This window comes from Schistocerca cancellata, chromosome 4 (assembly GCF_023864275.1).
Source record: "Schistocerca cancellata isolate TAMUIC-IGC-003103 chromosome 4, iqSchCanc2.1, whole genome shotgun sequence".
Lineage (NCBI taxonomy): Eukaryota > Metazoa > Arthropoda > Insecta > Orthoptera > Acrididae > Schistocerca > Schistocerca cancellata.
The window spans coordinates 776,250,991-776,266,442 of NC_064629.1; the positions used below are offsets into that span (position 1 = coordinate 776,250,991).

At 42.2% G+C, this 15,452-nt stretch overlaps 1 protein-coding gene across 2 annotated transcripts in view; it reads right to left on the minus strand.

The window, feature by feature from the left end:
* Positions 1-15,452, minus strand: part of LOC126184599 (uncharacterized) — a 347,261-nt gene that overhangs the window by 235,467 nt on the left and 96,342 nt on the right. The window contains exon 2 of one of the 2 annotated variants that reach the window (XM_049927042.1): positions 2,123-2,259. The exons of the other annotated variant lie outside the window; for it this stretch is intronic. The gene's annotated coding sequence lies outside the window, so the exon portion shown is untranslated. The remainder of the gene's footprint in view (positions 1-2,122; positions 2,260-15,452) is intronic. 2 annotated transcript variants of the gene reach the window in all.

Here is a 15,452-nt window from a genome sequence, read left to right on the forward strand (position 1 = left end):
TATAGTTTAGTGTTATAATGTTCCAAGTGCCAAGTCTTTATGTTCTAGACTTAACAGTTTACGTCAAAATGCCGTTTTAAGAGATAAATAAGTGGCGCTAAATAACGAGGCTAGAAAGCCAGAATTTGGTCATAAATAAGTGGTGCAGGTTTCCAAAACCATATAACAAAAATTAACACCGGAATCCACGTATTTAGGAAAAATGAGAGGCGCTACATAATGGACAAAGAAACATGAAAATTTGTTTTATGCTTCAGTTCACCCCAAAAGTAATAACTGAAAGACCACGTTAAGCTACCTCTTATAGTTTTCGAGTAATTAATAAAAAAATAATTTTGTAACTAAAATGTATACAATTGTTGTAGATTAGGTACCTGTAATTTTAATGATAGAGAATTTTGGTTAAAATGGATGATAAAACATACCAATTAATAGAGCTATACCAAATTTGAGAGTTTTAGTATTAATAACAGCCGATGTAAATTCTAGTAGAGGTATGGTTCAGAGGTATCGATCTAGTTCCACTACAAAAATTCTAGAAGGCTAAGTTTTCATCCAAGAGAGCTGAAACTTTTTATGTGAGTTCAAACAACTTCACTGTATACAAATAAAAATTAAGAGGTTTCTGAAGTAATTTGTAACTATATTATTAAAATTTATGTGCCGTAGAAAGCGTTCGTTCGGGGGCTGCTGCAGTATGCAGATAGCCGTAAACAACAGATGTTCGCTCGGCTGTCCGCTCCGGCACCTATATAAACACAGCCCGAGAGGCAGTAGGAAGGTTCACTTCGCATTCAGCTGCCGTAAGATCCACGTCTGTTAAACGTCGGATCGCGCTCTGCCTCGGATGAAGTCAGAGCCGAACCGCGACAACGCGCGCATTTTTCGGTAAAAACGAATTGTGAACTCGCGAGGACTGTACACCGTCCTGGATCGCTTAAAATTCGGCAGAGTAATTATTAGAGTGCCGTCTATGTGAATTACAATGCCGCGTGGCAAGTGGTGACTTTATTTCCACTTTTATGGCGAGCATTAACTTTGAACATTTATTGCAAACTTACATTTGAGTATTGTTAGTCAGGGCGAAAGACAATCTGGTATGAATGTACCGTGTAGGGGTCGCCTCTGAACTGCTAAATGTGCTGTTAGAATAGAAAAACTGTTTTCAGTTGAACATAGTGAATTTCCTAGTGTTGTACGTGAGAAAATTTACGTAATATAATTTTTAACTGAAATTATATACTTTTATTTAAATCATAGTCCTGATCCCGCAAAGAAATAGGAGAATAGAAACTTTTCTTTCAGTGGGCTGGACCAGAATGTGGCCGTGTAGACTGGAAACTAAGGTCAGTATGTTTCTCTTCGCTTTCTGGCTGACCACTAAATTAGTTGCCAGACTTGTGTGAGTAAGACGGCGTATACAACTTATACAAACCAATATAAAAACAAAATTATTTCAACCCGCCGCCTCACAAGTTCTCGCATAAAATATGTACAATTAAATTAGTTTCTTTGTATTGTAGAACCCTGAAGATACCTAGCATGTATAGGAATAACATGTTTCGTACACAAAAACATTCAGTTGCAAAAGATGGAATTTTTCTTATGTATGTGATAAAGCATTATGGAAGTAGCTACTGAGGTAAAATGACTGCACATATTAACAATATTACATAAAGTTTGTTATGGTAGTCATTATCTACAACAGTTGTTACTATGATTTTTTTGTCTAAAGCATAGTGCTTACTTTTTTCTAAGGCAAAAGTAAACAACAGTAATTAACAATATTATTTAATGTGATGTGTCAAGTAAGCATAGTAAGATGAAGCATTCGACTGACAACTCATAGTCGACCAAATTTATAGTCTACTTAGGTAATGAGCCACTTAGATATATATTAGGCAAATGAATCAAACTTAATTTATAATGTAAACCATGCAAACATATCCCCGTAAGAAAACATCTAATGTAACGTATATATTGATTTGCTTAAGTATCAAGAAATGAAATAACTCTAGTTGTAGTTTAGTAGTTCATTATGTACATATATACTAAAGTGGCGTTACTCTGTTCTAATCTATTACATTCTGTACAGCTAACAAATGTCTCATGTTGTACTTGCCTTTTTATTTGCAGCAGCCTTGCAACTAGCGTTAGGTTCAAAGACTGATTAGCTTTCTGTCGCTGTCATATGGAGGCAGACCACGTAATTCGTCACGACTTGAGGAAATAGTTGCTACTCTCTTAGGTTTTTATCACCTGCAATGTCGAAAATGAGTTCGAAACTAGAAAAAGATAAGATCACAAAATACTGCATAAAGTACGTGAATTAAAACAAAAGACGAATCAGAATTGAAAACCTCTATGTACTAAAATTACATAAGTAATTTTCGACCTTCGAACAGATTTCCACCAAGTTTGGAATGATTTCAAGTCTTGCACTAGCTTTGGGCTCGTAATACCGTTAATTGCTCCATTTATGTGTTAAAGTTAACACAGTACCAGATTGGTCACTGACAAAATGGAACATATGTTTGAGAACGTCATGACTTACCGCCAAGAGCTGCTGGAAAAAACATCTGTATTGAACAACCAACTTCGGTTCATAGACCATCATCAAGTTCATAAAAACAATTAGAACATTGTACTAGGTGATATAAAATTAATGGAAAGAGATCATAAAATCCATGAATGCGGCCCTATTGTCACTTAGTTATGTAAATTACATCGCCGATCATAAAATGTGAAAGATTAAGCACTCCTTCACGCTATAACAATAATCAGTATTAATGCGACGAACGGAGGCAATCTGCATATATAGCCTAGTATATGTAATATATAAGTACGTAGAATGCCTCCGCTCGAAGCGTTAATGCTGACTATTGATACAGCATGAAGGAGTGCACTGCCTAGCACATTTTGTGGTCGGCGATGTAATTTATATTACTGTCTGAAACAGTGACGAATTCATGGATTTTATTACCTGAAGCCACTGATTTTATGTCGTCTAGCATGATACTGTAAATGCTTCTATGAACCTGATGATGTTCCGTGAACTTAAACTGGTTGTTCAATAAAGAAATTTTATCAGCAGCTCTTGGCGGTAAATCATGACGTTCTTCAAGTATTTACGAGCTGTGGGCACCACCTTCTAAAAATATATTGGAACACATGTTAATTAATTCTTCCATCCCTGCTCGGTAGAACAACTTTATGATTATAAATGAAAATCACAAAATTGTGGATGCTTTACAGCATTAATTTATTTCTTTAACCTGTTTTCGGCCTACAAGGTCATCACCAGACTAAAGCTAACAGCCTTAGCCTCGTAAGTCGAGAACCGGCATGCGAAAAAAATAATACTGTAGATCATCCCACCTTTGTGCTTTTCAATTGTAAATGTAACACATGACGGGGTTAACTTTAATCTGACAAATATTGTAAACTACTTACAGTTCGAATTAATTAGGATTTGATAAACTTTTAGTTAACAATTGTGCATTTAGGTATGTTTCTCTTTGAGGAGAGAACGAGGAATGAGGTAGATAGAATAGGAGTACTTTGTAACCGTGCTAATTTCAGGTAATTCTTCGCTGCACGTGTCATGTATACACAATGAGATTCAAATTTATTGCAAGTGGCGTCGATCATTGCAAATAAAGATCTGGTGAGCCCCGGTTTAAAGTTTCAGGACCCTTCTGTTTAACAGACAGACCTGGTCACAGAATGAGATCTTAGGACGTTGTATTCCGAGAGTCTCACCTACCAGCCGACCCGAGCTGCTTCTTTTTCTTGTATTGTTTCCCTCGCGAGGGACAGGCGACGCTGACAAGATCGGAGGCGTTAAAAAGGCCAGAGGAGCTTTCGTCTCCCGCACTTTGTTTTTCTGCATGGAAGACGTAGCACGTTAAGGCGGCCGAGTGTGAAGTAACGGTGGAATTGACCACAAAGAACTTTGGCTTCAATAACTGTGAAGTTCGAGGGATGATGCGCTGTGATTGGAACAACCGAATGGAAACAATCGATTCAAATGTGTGTGAAATCTTATGGGACTTAACTGCAAAGGTCATCTGTCTGTAAGCTTACACACTACTTAACCTAAATTATCCTAAGGACAAACACACACACCCATGCCCGATGGAGGGCTCGAAACTCCGCCGGGACCAGCCGCACACTACAGAAACAATCGATTGAATCAGTTGTTAAGAAACAGTCGAATCATTCGGTTGTAGCTTTACGTTTCGGTTGAACTATTCATCCATTCTTTTGAGTGAAACCAGTGTATGGGAGCAACCGAATAAAAACAGTCGATCCGTTGCATTGTAGTATTGCGTATTCACTGAATTATTCGTTTTTTTCTTTTCAGTAAACCAGGCTGTAGTTTTTCTGTCTGCTGAGTCACGCAATCAATCTTTCAACTGAACTCTTTGGTTACTGAGCTATCCGTTCATTCATTCAAGTGAAACAAATCTGTTGTGATTTCATTAGTTGAAGTAAAGCAATAGAATATACAACCGGGGTACGCATGCACAGGATAGTCCTACCTACCTCCGGGGAAAGGTAGCAGGTATAGTATACTGACCGAGCGAAGTGGCGCAGTGGTTAGCACACTGGACTCGCATTCGGGAGGACGACGGTTCAATCCCGCGTGCGGCCATCCTGATTTAGGTTTTCCGTGATTTCCCTAAATCGCTCCAGACAAATGCCGGGATGGTTCCTCTGAAAGGGCACGACTGACTTCCTTCCCCGTCCTTCCCTAATCCGATGAGACCGATGACTTCGCCGTCTGGCCTCGTCCCCAAAACAACCCAATTAGTACACTGAAGCGCCAAAGAAACTAGTATAGGCACGCGAATTCAAATACTGAGGTATGTAAACAGGCAGAATACGGCGCTGTAGTCGGCAACACATATCTAAGACAACAACTGTCTGGCGCAGTTGTTAGATCGGTTACTGCTGTTACAATGGCAGGTTATCAAGATTCAAGTGAGTTTGAACGTGGTGTTATAGTCGGCGCACGAGCGATGTAACAGAGCGTCTCCTAGGTAGCGATGAAGTGGGGATTTTCCCTTACGACCATTTCACAAGAGTTCCATGAATATCAGAAATCCGGTAAATATCAAATCTCCGACATCGCTGCCGCCGGAAAAACATCCTGCAAGAACGGGACCAACAACGACCGAAGAGAATCATTCAACGTGACAGAAGTTGCGAGGTGCCGGGGCTAGCAGTGTATTTAACACTAAATTCTTCTCGAATCTCCATATGGAAATGATGCTCTAAGCCCACCCCTTTTCTAACTCCGACTTTTGCTGTTGCAGATGGATTAAGAAGAAACGTGAACTGACTGTAATCGACCCTGCAAGTGGAGTAGAAAAGAGTTGGATAGAAATTAATTAGATAAAGTATAGTTTCATTAACATAGTGCGAAATGAAAGGGTTGCTACGGTCGCAGGTTCGAATCCTGCCTCGGGCATGGATGTGTGTGATGTCCTTAGGTTAGTTAGGTTTAATTAGTTCTAAGTTCTAGGCGACTGATCACCTCAGGAGTTAAGTCACATAGTGCTCAGAGCCATTTTTTTTTTTGAACCACCGTGCCACGTCGTGTTGCGGCACTTCTGCGTGCTCGCGGGAGTATTTCACAGGCATGGAGAAGTACTGCTTGCATTTAAGTATTGGTACTTGTATTGTTATTTCAGTTTCCCAGTTAAGCCTATCACACAACCCACGTCACGTTCTTAGGCCTCCTGGACCGCTCTCAGGGAGCGACATGTTACGTAACTTGCTGCGCCGCTGTCCATGATAGCAGGAGCAACAGAGGTGGGGCGCATTACTCGCTGTTTCCAAGCCTTCTGTCAACAGGGCCGCTCGCGACCTGCTGTGGTAGCGAGAAGAAGGGGAAGGGAGGGGGGGGGGGAAGAGGGAAGGGGGTGAGGTTAATATATGCAGTGAGCCACCGCTCATATGAAGCGAATCTCGGCACATCTGTTGGCTTTCACATCTCCTACAGTATCCAGTATTGGTATACTTGGTGTTCCTTAATGTGATCACATAAAATGACGTCCCCTCAACAAACAAATATTTTTAGAAATATACTTATTCCGTGAAATAAGATACAGTTTTTGTCTCTAAGGAAGTTCACAACCCTAGTCATGGTTCATGTATAACCGAAAACCTGAAAAAGTATGAAATCACTCAAACACAGAGGCTGAGTGAAAACATTCATGTAACAGACATAACCGTCACGGACTTGTGCTAGTCGGTCGTCTCACTTTAAATGGAACCACTCAAAGCCTGGGGAGTGAGAGGAAAAGAGCCATATAGCTGACGTGGCCGCAGACTCTAGTGTCATTCGGTTGTTTCATTCTACTGAAAAAAAAAATCGTCTCATTGAAAGAACAATCGACTGGAGAATCGATTACTAATGTGTTTAATGTGTTGCAGTGCTTATAGGCAGGAGATGTTTATCACTTACTTTACGCAGAAAATTGTCTGCATGACCATAGCAAGTACATAGTCGAGCAGTTTCACCCCGGGCTAACTTTACAACTGATATCTTCTTTCAGAACTTACTACGTTGCTCCTATCTGAATTTAATCAACAGTAGCACAAGATGAAGCTGCTTTTATCGTGCTTGTCACAGAGGTAATTATTTTACTCTAGTAGAAGTATTATTTTAATTGGCAGAATCAGTTCAAACATAGTTTGCTTTTGAAAACTTCATTCAAGCCTTCTCCAGCCGTAATGTTAATCACTGGTGTAAAAACTTGGAATATGTGTCCCGATAAAGAATGTAGCAGCTGTGTTTCATTTCAGTTTCTGTTATTGTGAACATCATTTTTAATTTGTTATGTGAGGTATAATCACGGCGGAAAGAGGTAGAGTATTTCAGTCATATGCAGTAAGACACAGATAGTTTACTTTCGATGACAGCAGCTTGAGCAACACAAAGCTCGGGATATTAGTCTACTACTGTTCATTGAAATTACAGCGCCATTTGTATGAGTATTGCTCATCAGTATGGGACCCTTACCAGGTTGGATTAATAGAAGAGATAGACATGATCCAGCGAAAAGCAGCGCGATTCGTCATGGGGACATTTAGTCAGCGCGAGAGCGTTACGGAGATGCTGAACAAGCTCCAGTGGCGGACACTTCAAGAAAGGCGTTACGCAATACGGAGAGGTTTATTATCGAAATTACGAGAGAGCACATTCCGGGAAGAGATGGGCAACATATTACTACCGCCCACATATATCTCGCGTAATGATCACAACGAAAAGATCCGAGAAATTAGAGCAAATACGGAGACTTACAAGCAGTCGTTCTTCCGACGCACAATTCGTGAATGGAACAGGGAAGGGGGGATCAGATAGTGGTACAATAAGTACCCTCCGCCACACACCGTAAGGTGGCTCGCGGAGTATAGATGTAGATGTAGATGTAGATGGAGGGAGCATGGGACGAATTTTAAATTCGCATGCTGGGATACACAAGTGATTAGCATACCAGGGTAAACTCACAGCATGGGTAACGCCATTTACGTACTGCATATAAGTAAAGACTACGCAGTGGCTTTCATATTCATAATGCACTTCTGAATGTAATTTGTTTGTGAGATCATGTTATCCCTTGTGTATGGCGGAGAAATGTCTACCACCACGGGTCGTATTCAATGTAGAGATGGGCAAAACTGTTCTTTTCAGAGATTGGATCAGAACTGTTCACTCCCTGAAATGAATTAGCTCTTTTTCATGACTCACCACTCATTTACAATATAAAATAAATGGAAGGCACATTGCCCTTTAAACTTGGTTTATTCCAGTACTATACCTGTATTTTGATCTTATTTGATCTTATTTTGAAGTAACACAGATAATGAGTAAGAATTTTGTATTGTTTATTGAAATTTCCACAATATGACAAAGTTTTTGATTATTGATTTATTTTGCACTATCGTGGTTTTTTGGGTGATCGGAAAATGTTGTAACTTGAGATTTACATTAACAATATATTTGGCTATAACGTATTAAAATTTCATTAACCTCATACAAATACATCGCAAGCCATATATTTTTAAAGTGAACGTTTCCTTTCGAAGACGCCTAAAATCGCAAAATCCGTACCAGAATAAGAAAAAAAAATATAAATTTGACTGTAAAACGAAAGTGCTGCATATAGCCTTACGCAGAATAAAACAAGGAAAATATTGGTGTATCACATTTTGCGATACGTTTATCGGTTCGCTCGTAATTAAAGCGTAAATTCGAGTGTCTATAATAAAAATCCTATAGTAAGAGGAGTCATCAGGAACCTAATCTAATCAGTTTAAACAAATAATAAATAAAATAAAAACAATTGATGTATACATAACATAATAATGTAATATACATAGCGGCATTACTACGAAGAACAATATCCAGTGGGGACGAACTCCGATGCGCTGAGTCGAGCAGGTCGAGCCGCGAGCTGTATTACTGCGTGAGCTGAGACCGCAGAGACCACAGTGACACCTGAGTCGCTTTGCTCGACGCTCTGGCTAGAGTCGAGACGGTGGGGCGAGCTCTGAGCGGGCGAGTTCCGAGGGAGGGGGTAGCGGTGAACTCACCCGCTCCGAGACAAATAGTTCGTTCCCTTGCGAGCGGGTTTTTGCAAGTAGTTCCTATGTTATCCGCTAGGTGGCTCTCTGTCCTGTTGCTCGCATCAACTGCCCAGAGGGCAGGACGTGCGACTGAAACCATCGCCGACAGAGTGCGATGCGAAGTTACGCTGCGCCAGACACTGCGCGGCAGACGACGCACAGAGACGCCAGGGCATATGTGAAACACAAAATCCAATGGGGCACTGCACAATGCAGGCAGCCAAGGTAGAAGCAGGGCAGAGGCCGGCGCTGGCTGTGTTGTGTGGCGTGCACTGTGCTGTGACCAGCAGAGGCGCTGCTGATATGCTCCGTCTCTCTCTCTCTCTCTCTCTCTCTCTCTCTCTGCCGTGGGAAACGTTTGGAGCTACCGTTCTTTTTTTCTGAATCACTGATTGTTCACTCCTTTGAAAGATTGAACTCTATGAATTAGTTCAAGAGCGGATCCCCCATCTCTAATTCAATGCGGCAATATCGTGGATCATCGAGTCGGCGGTTTGTCGTTCCGCTACACAGGGTGATTAAAAAAAAAATACAATCTAAATACTACCATTTGGCCATCTGGCGCACCGGTGTCTGTTCATCCGAAATCTAGTAGGGGGTGAGGGTGGCAGGGTGGGGGGTTCTGGTCTATTACACTATGCAGCATTAGTGATCACTAATTTTGTAATTTTTAATTCTGAAACTGCACTACTACACAGCACTACACTACGCAGCACTAGTACACAGCACTACACTACACTACTGTACTTGGTATCAGAACCGATGTGGATTTCTGATTTATCTGGATGGTTAGCCCTCAGCGCGCTGAGGTGCAACTCAGGATTCACTGGGGCTGCGCTGCTATGTCACTCAAGGTGTAGAGATCGGGAGACGGCTGTCAAACTATCAGGAAACCCTTCCTGCTCATCACCGAGACTCGTCTGCTCACTGCTTCCAGAAGTTTGTCGTAGGTGGAAGTTCTGCCGTGGTACGTCTCGTTGTGGGCAATGTAATCCGGGGTGCTGATTGTTCTACATTCACAAATGTCCGTAGTATGCTGTCGTATTTCTAGTAAGCAGCTGGGAGGCGGACCATGTCCCAACAGGTAGTGTACAGTTCCCTTGGCCGGAAGGGAGTATGACATTCTTTTTACTTCTTTTATATCAGGAAAGAACTGGTAGTTTCTCCTCCCTGCTTCTGCCGTGTCCCAGATTTCTTACCGTTCTCCATCAATGCCTGCCTTTATTTCTTCATTCGATACGGTTCTTGTGCCCAGTATCTCCTTTACCTTATCATATTCGAGTGCTTTGAGCGATTATTGTGCACCTCTCAGTTTTATTGCTAGGTCTAGAGGTAGCAAGCACCTCAGGCGGTGTTGTTCTATACGCGTCTGTTAGGCGCTGGAGTACACTTCTCTGAGCTCACAGTAGAGCCTGCGCTGTCCTTACCTTTCTGGCTCTATGGGTCCAAATGCTCGACCTGTAGCCCACAACACCGAGGAAGCTTGCGTTGTGGGGCGGTCTTATTGCACTTAGTGGCAGCTGAAAACTTCTTTGGCCAATTGTTAATATTTTATTTATCGGTCAGATGTCTACTTCATGTGCATGAAAGTTTTTCTTTTCGTCAGTGTTAATTCTACGGTACCATATACGTCTGTTCTTTCCGCGGGTTGGCTATTTATTCTAACTGTGACATTTCTCGTTCTTGATAATGTTCTTTTTAGTGCCATATAAACTGTTTTGTGCGATGCTTCTATTAGTTTGTTTTCCCCGCACCAGGTACTTAGTCCCTCAGGAACTACCCTACATACTATAACTGTCAGAACGTCTGTGTAGCCGATGCAGCCTATAGTGTTTGTTATACCCTGAAGCTGGTCCAGTAATGGCTCCATGCCAGCATCCCTGAACTCTGAACTGCAAACAGAGCCCTGTGGGCAGCCTTTGCTGATGTCTTTCACAATTGTCCTTCCAGAACATTCTTATTGCACTGTCCTTCCGGGACATTTTTATTGCACCTGTCTGTCTGTGCAATAAACTCGCGGACTGTGATGGAGACACCTGGAACAGCCCATCTGTTTCACTCTTTTGAACAGGGCAGGGCACCACAAATTATCAAACACCCCAGCTATATCAGTCATTAGGTGCATAACATACTTTTCGTCTGAGGTGTTCATAGCATTCATTGCGTGATTTATCCCATCCTCGGTGGATTTCCCTTTCGTAAAACCGTACTGCAAGGGCTCATGCTTACTACCTATCTGCGATCCCTCAGGCGGCATCATAGAAGCTTTTCCTGTACTTTGGCTGGAGTATTTAACAAACAAATCCGGCTATAAGATTTCGGTTTTCTTGGGTCTTTATCTTGAATCTTTCTCAGTGCAATGATATTCAAGATTTTTCAGTTTCTGGGCACCCAGCCCTGCAAAAGACATTTGTCTAATAACACTGTTGTACATGGCATAATTTGGTCCACTGACTGACGCGACAGTTCAGCCAGTATTATACGAGTATCATGTCCTCGTGCTTTCTTCTTCTTTAGCTTCATTATTGCCAGTCTCACTTCCTCCTGGGCAAATGGCATCTGTTATTAACATTCTGGTCTAGCAATTCAGAGCGAAGATTCTGATGGTGCTCTGTGTCTTCCATCGTTGTATCGTCCTGCAGCAAAGTTCTGAGTAGGTACTGGACCGATGTCTCCCAGTCTGTTGTTATCGTGCCGTCGGACCGCCTCAGGGTTGTTTATAAAATATAGTGGGTGATCGAACCTTGTTTGCTGCAAGTTTGAATGCAAAATCCGAAACGACTGTTACCATTTGGTCCTTCATGTGTTCTTCCCATTTTCATACTCTTGTTTGGCGTAGTAGTTCTTTATATTGTTGTTTGACTGTTCGATAGAAACTCAGCCTTCTTCATCGTTCTGTTTCCCCGAAGGACCTGTGGTAGTATCTCCTCGCCTGTCTTGCTCTGCGTCTTAAGGACTGTAGCGCGGGACTCTCCAGGGAATTTTAAACCCTTTTGACTTCCTAACAAATGTTGGGATCGGCTTGTCCGGCACCGTCTACAACGCTCGCACCAATTCATCTGCTTTGGCGTCAACATCAAATCCGCTTCCGTGCAGTGGTTGTTATCTTGAATTCTGCCTTTAAAAGTTCCCTGTTCGCTTTAACTTAACTACAAAAAAATGTAGCCCGAAACTATAAACATGTTTTTCTCGATTCTGTGTTTCTCATGCTAGGGGGAAACATAACTTGAGAAATAAGCGTACGTAGCCGTTTGCGATATCCTCAAAAGTCTATTTTCGGTGCGTGCTTTTGTCTCAATGTTTTTGGTGAAAACATATTTGTTTCAACACCTAATCATTTTGCTAGAACTTAATAGTTTTCAATTATCTTCTTGATGCTCATAGAAAATATGTTCAAAATTACTTGTACAAAATTAGTTTGTTGTAGATCCAATACGAGGGTATTGAGAATACCCGCCGCTGACCAATTTTATGGCTACAAGGGGTCCTTCCACCTGCGCAGCGGTTACCGGGAGCGTCTGATGTGGACACAAAAATGATTTGTTACTGACGATAGTGTAGGACATAAAATTACACCATCAGATTTAACATCAGATTTTATTTTGCCTGAAAAAAGTAACTAACATCACCTATTTTTCGTGCGTTCAAAGAGGTATGCCCCGTTAAGGAACATTGAAATTTGCGATATACTTGCAAAATATTTTGATCAGCTCCTTAATTTTTCTTCTTGAGGGCCAGCATCATAATACACTCCTGGAAATTGAAATAAGAACACCGTGAATTCATTGTCCCAGGAAGGGGAAACTTTATTGACACATTCCTGGGGTCAGATACATCACATGATCACACTGACAGAACCACAGGCACATAGACACAGGCAACAGAGCATGCACAATGTCGGCACTAGTACAGTGTATATCCACCTTTCGCAGCAATGCAGGCTGCTATTCTCCCATGGAGACGATCGTAGAGATGCTGGATGTAGTCCTGTGGAACGGCTTGCCATGCCATTTCCACCTGGCGCCTCAGTTGGACCAGCGTTCGTGCTGGACGTGCAGACCGCGTGAGACGACGCTTCATCCAGTCCCAAACATGCTCAATGGGGGACAGATCCGGAGATCTTGCTGGCCAGGGTAGTTGACTTACACCTTCTAGAGCTCGTTGGGTGGCACGGGATACATGCGGACGTGCATTGTCCTGTTGGAACAGCAAGTTCCCTTGCAGGTCTAGGAATGGTAGAACGATGGGTTCGATGACGGTTTGGATGTACCGTGCACTATTCAGTGTCCCCTCGACGATCACCAGTGGTGTACGGCCAGTGTAGGAGATCGCTCCCCACACCATGATGCCGGGTGTTGGCCCTGTGTGCCTCGGTCGTATGCAGTCCTGATTGTGGCGCTCACCTGCACGGCACCAAACACGCATACGACCATCATTGGCACCAAGGCAGAAGCGACTCTCATCGCTGAAGACGACACGTCTCCATTCGTCCCTCCATTCACGCCTGTCGCGACACCACTGGAGGCGGGCTGCACGATGTTGGGGCGTGAGCGGAAGACGGCCTAACGGTGTGCGGGACCGTAGCCCAGCTTCATGGAGACGGTTACGAATGGTCCTCGCCGATACCCCAGGAACAACAGTGTCCCTAATTTGCTGGGAAGTGGCGGTGCGGTCCCCTACGGCACTGCGTAGGATCCTACGGTCTTGGCGTGCATCCGTGCGTCGCTGCGGTCCGGTCCCAGGTCGACGGGCACGTGCACCTTCCGCCGACTACTGGCGACAACATCGATGTACTGTGGAGACCTCACGCCCCACGTGTTGAGCAATTCGGCGGTACGTCCACCCGGCCTCCCGCATGCCCACTATACGCCCTCGCTCAAAGTCCGTCAACTGCACATACGGTTCACGTCCACGCTGTCGCGGCATGCTACCAGTGTTAAAGACTGCGATGGAGCTCCGTATGCCACGGCAAACTGGCTGACACAGACGGCGGCGGTGCACAAATGCTGCGCAGCTAGCGCCATTCGACGGCCAACACCGCGGTTCCTGGTGTGTCCGCTGTGCCGTGCGTGTGATCATTGCTTGTACAGCCCTCTCGCAGTGTCCGGAGCAAGTATGGTGGGTCTGACACACCGGTGTCAATGTGTTCTTTTTCCCATTTCCAGGAGTGTAGATGTCTGATAACGACATGATTATTAGAGTATATTCGCCAAATAGCTACTTACCTTGAATGTGATTTGCAAAGTATCCATGTAGATGTAGATACAGGTGTAGAATATAATCAGTCCAGCTCCTTTCTACACTTGAAAAATCAAAATCACACTGCTGATACGATCGAAAATACCATTATTCACGACGGACTGCTTCGGCTTTATAGCCATTTTCTAGTACATGCAATTACAATTTTGGCGAGAACATGTATGAATGTGAATGTTATTTATATTAAGGTAGCGGTATTACACAAATGTCTGGATTGATGTTACGTCCGTATTACGTCGTTAGTGGACTGTCTTATAACTGTCACTGTATTAATAAGATGGTAAATGACGTCAATACGTTGAAAATAAAATATTAATTACGATGTGACAGTAGTTTGACAGTTTCACTCTTACGACGCTTCTGTTTATAAAGATTGTGCAGATGAATAGCGATATTATTTTGTTAACTAAAATTTGTTACGATTGTCTTTGGTTGTTGCATATGTTACTTCCGATTTATCCATTTTCGTGTTCTAAAAATTCAGTACAGTTTTTGAGGTAGTACTTGTGTATAAATTCTGCATGTTCGTTTAATATTTCTTGTGGGTATTTTCTTGTGTACATATAGATTTCTAATTCTTCAAGAATGTTCATTGCAAAACCTTTTGGTGTTCTATGCAAAATCTGGAGTGTATTTTCGATCGTATCGGCGTTGTGATTTTGATTTTCCAAGCGTAGAAAGAAGCTCGACTGATTATATTCTACACCTTCTAACAACCCTACCACAACAAAGGTCAGCATTTAATAACGATTGTGGTGTTGCTCACGCTGCTAAATACTGCATTTTCGGGCAACAACAGTCATATTATGTGGCAGGTGTCATTAGAGCACAGTTAATAAAGTCATTTCATGTAATAATCAAAAAACTAGGCACTCATTTTTTTGTGTTTCCCACGCTGGTCTCGTATTATCATGGCTCAATCCGTGAAAATTTTGTTGGTTATGATTCCAAGCTCGGATGCAAAGAGGCCTAGGTTTTATTCTGCTATATTCAAAAGTTTTGTAGATGCGCTTCTCAAACCATCCTTGAAGATTACACTTTTGCTGGACAATGGTGATGTAAAAAAATAATCAGCACTCCGAAATTAAGTTACACTTCCTTTTAATTGCTTTTATTGCAATATCACGTAAACACAAAACATCACTTCACAATACAAAACATACTTGAAAACACCTTCCTCACAGTCACTGTTAAAGTTCACATTTTATAGGCGGACTACGTTATGCGTCTTTCCAGCATGACGTCCAACACTTGACCTTCTCAAGGTCAGACTCTCTAACAAGTTAACAACTAACTAACTATCGCTTACGCGCCCAATAATCAGAGTTACAAGTACGTCAAAGATCATGGTGACAAAAGAAAGAATACACATAAGAATAATATCATTGCAATATAAACATATCGATGTATCACAAATGAAATCAAATCTGAATGTTGCCTCAGAAATATGTTAAGTAGTTAACAGAAATACAGTAGAATATTACTGGTATCGAGAGGTTCAGATGAGTTGCCGTAATGGTTACGTAATTCAAGTACCATTACAACCTGTATCT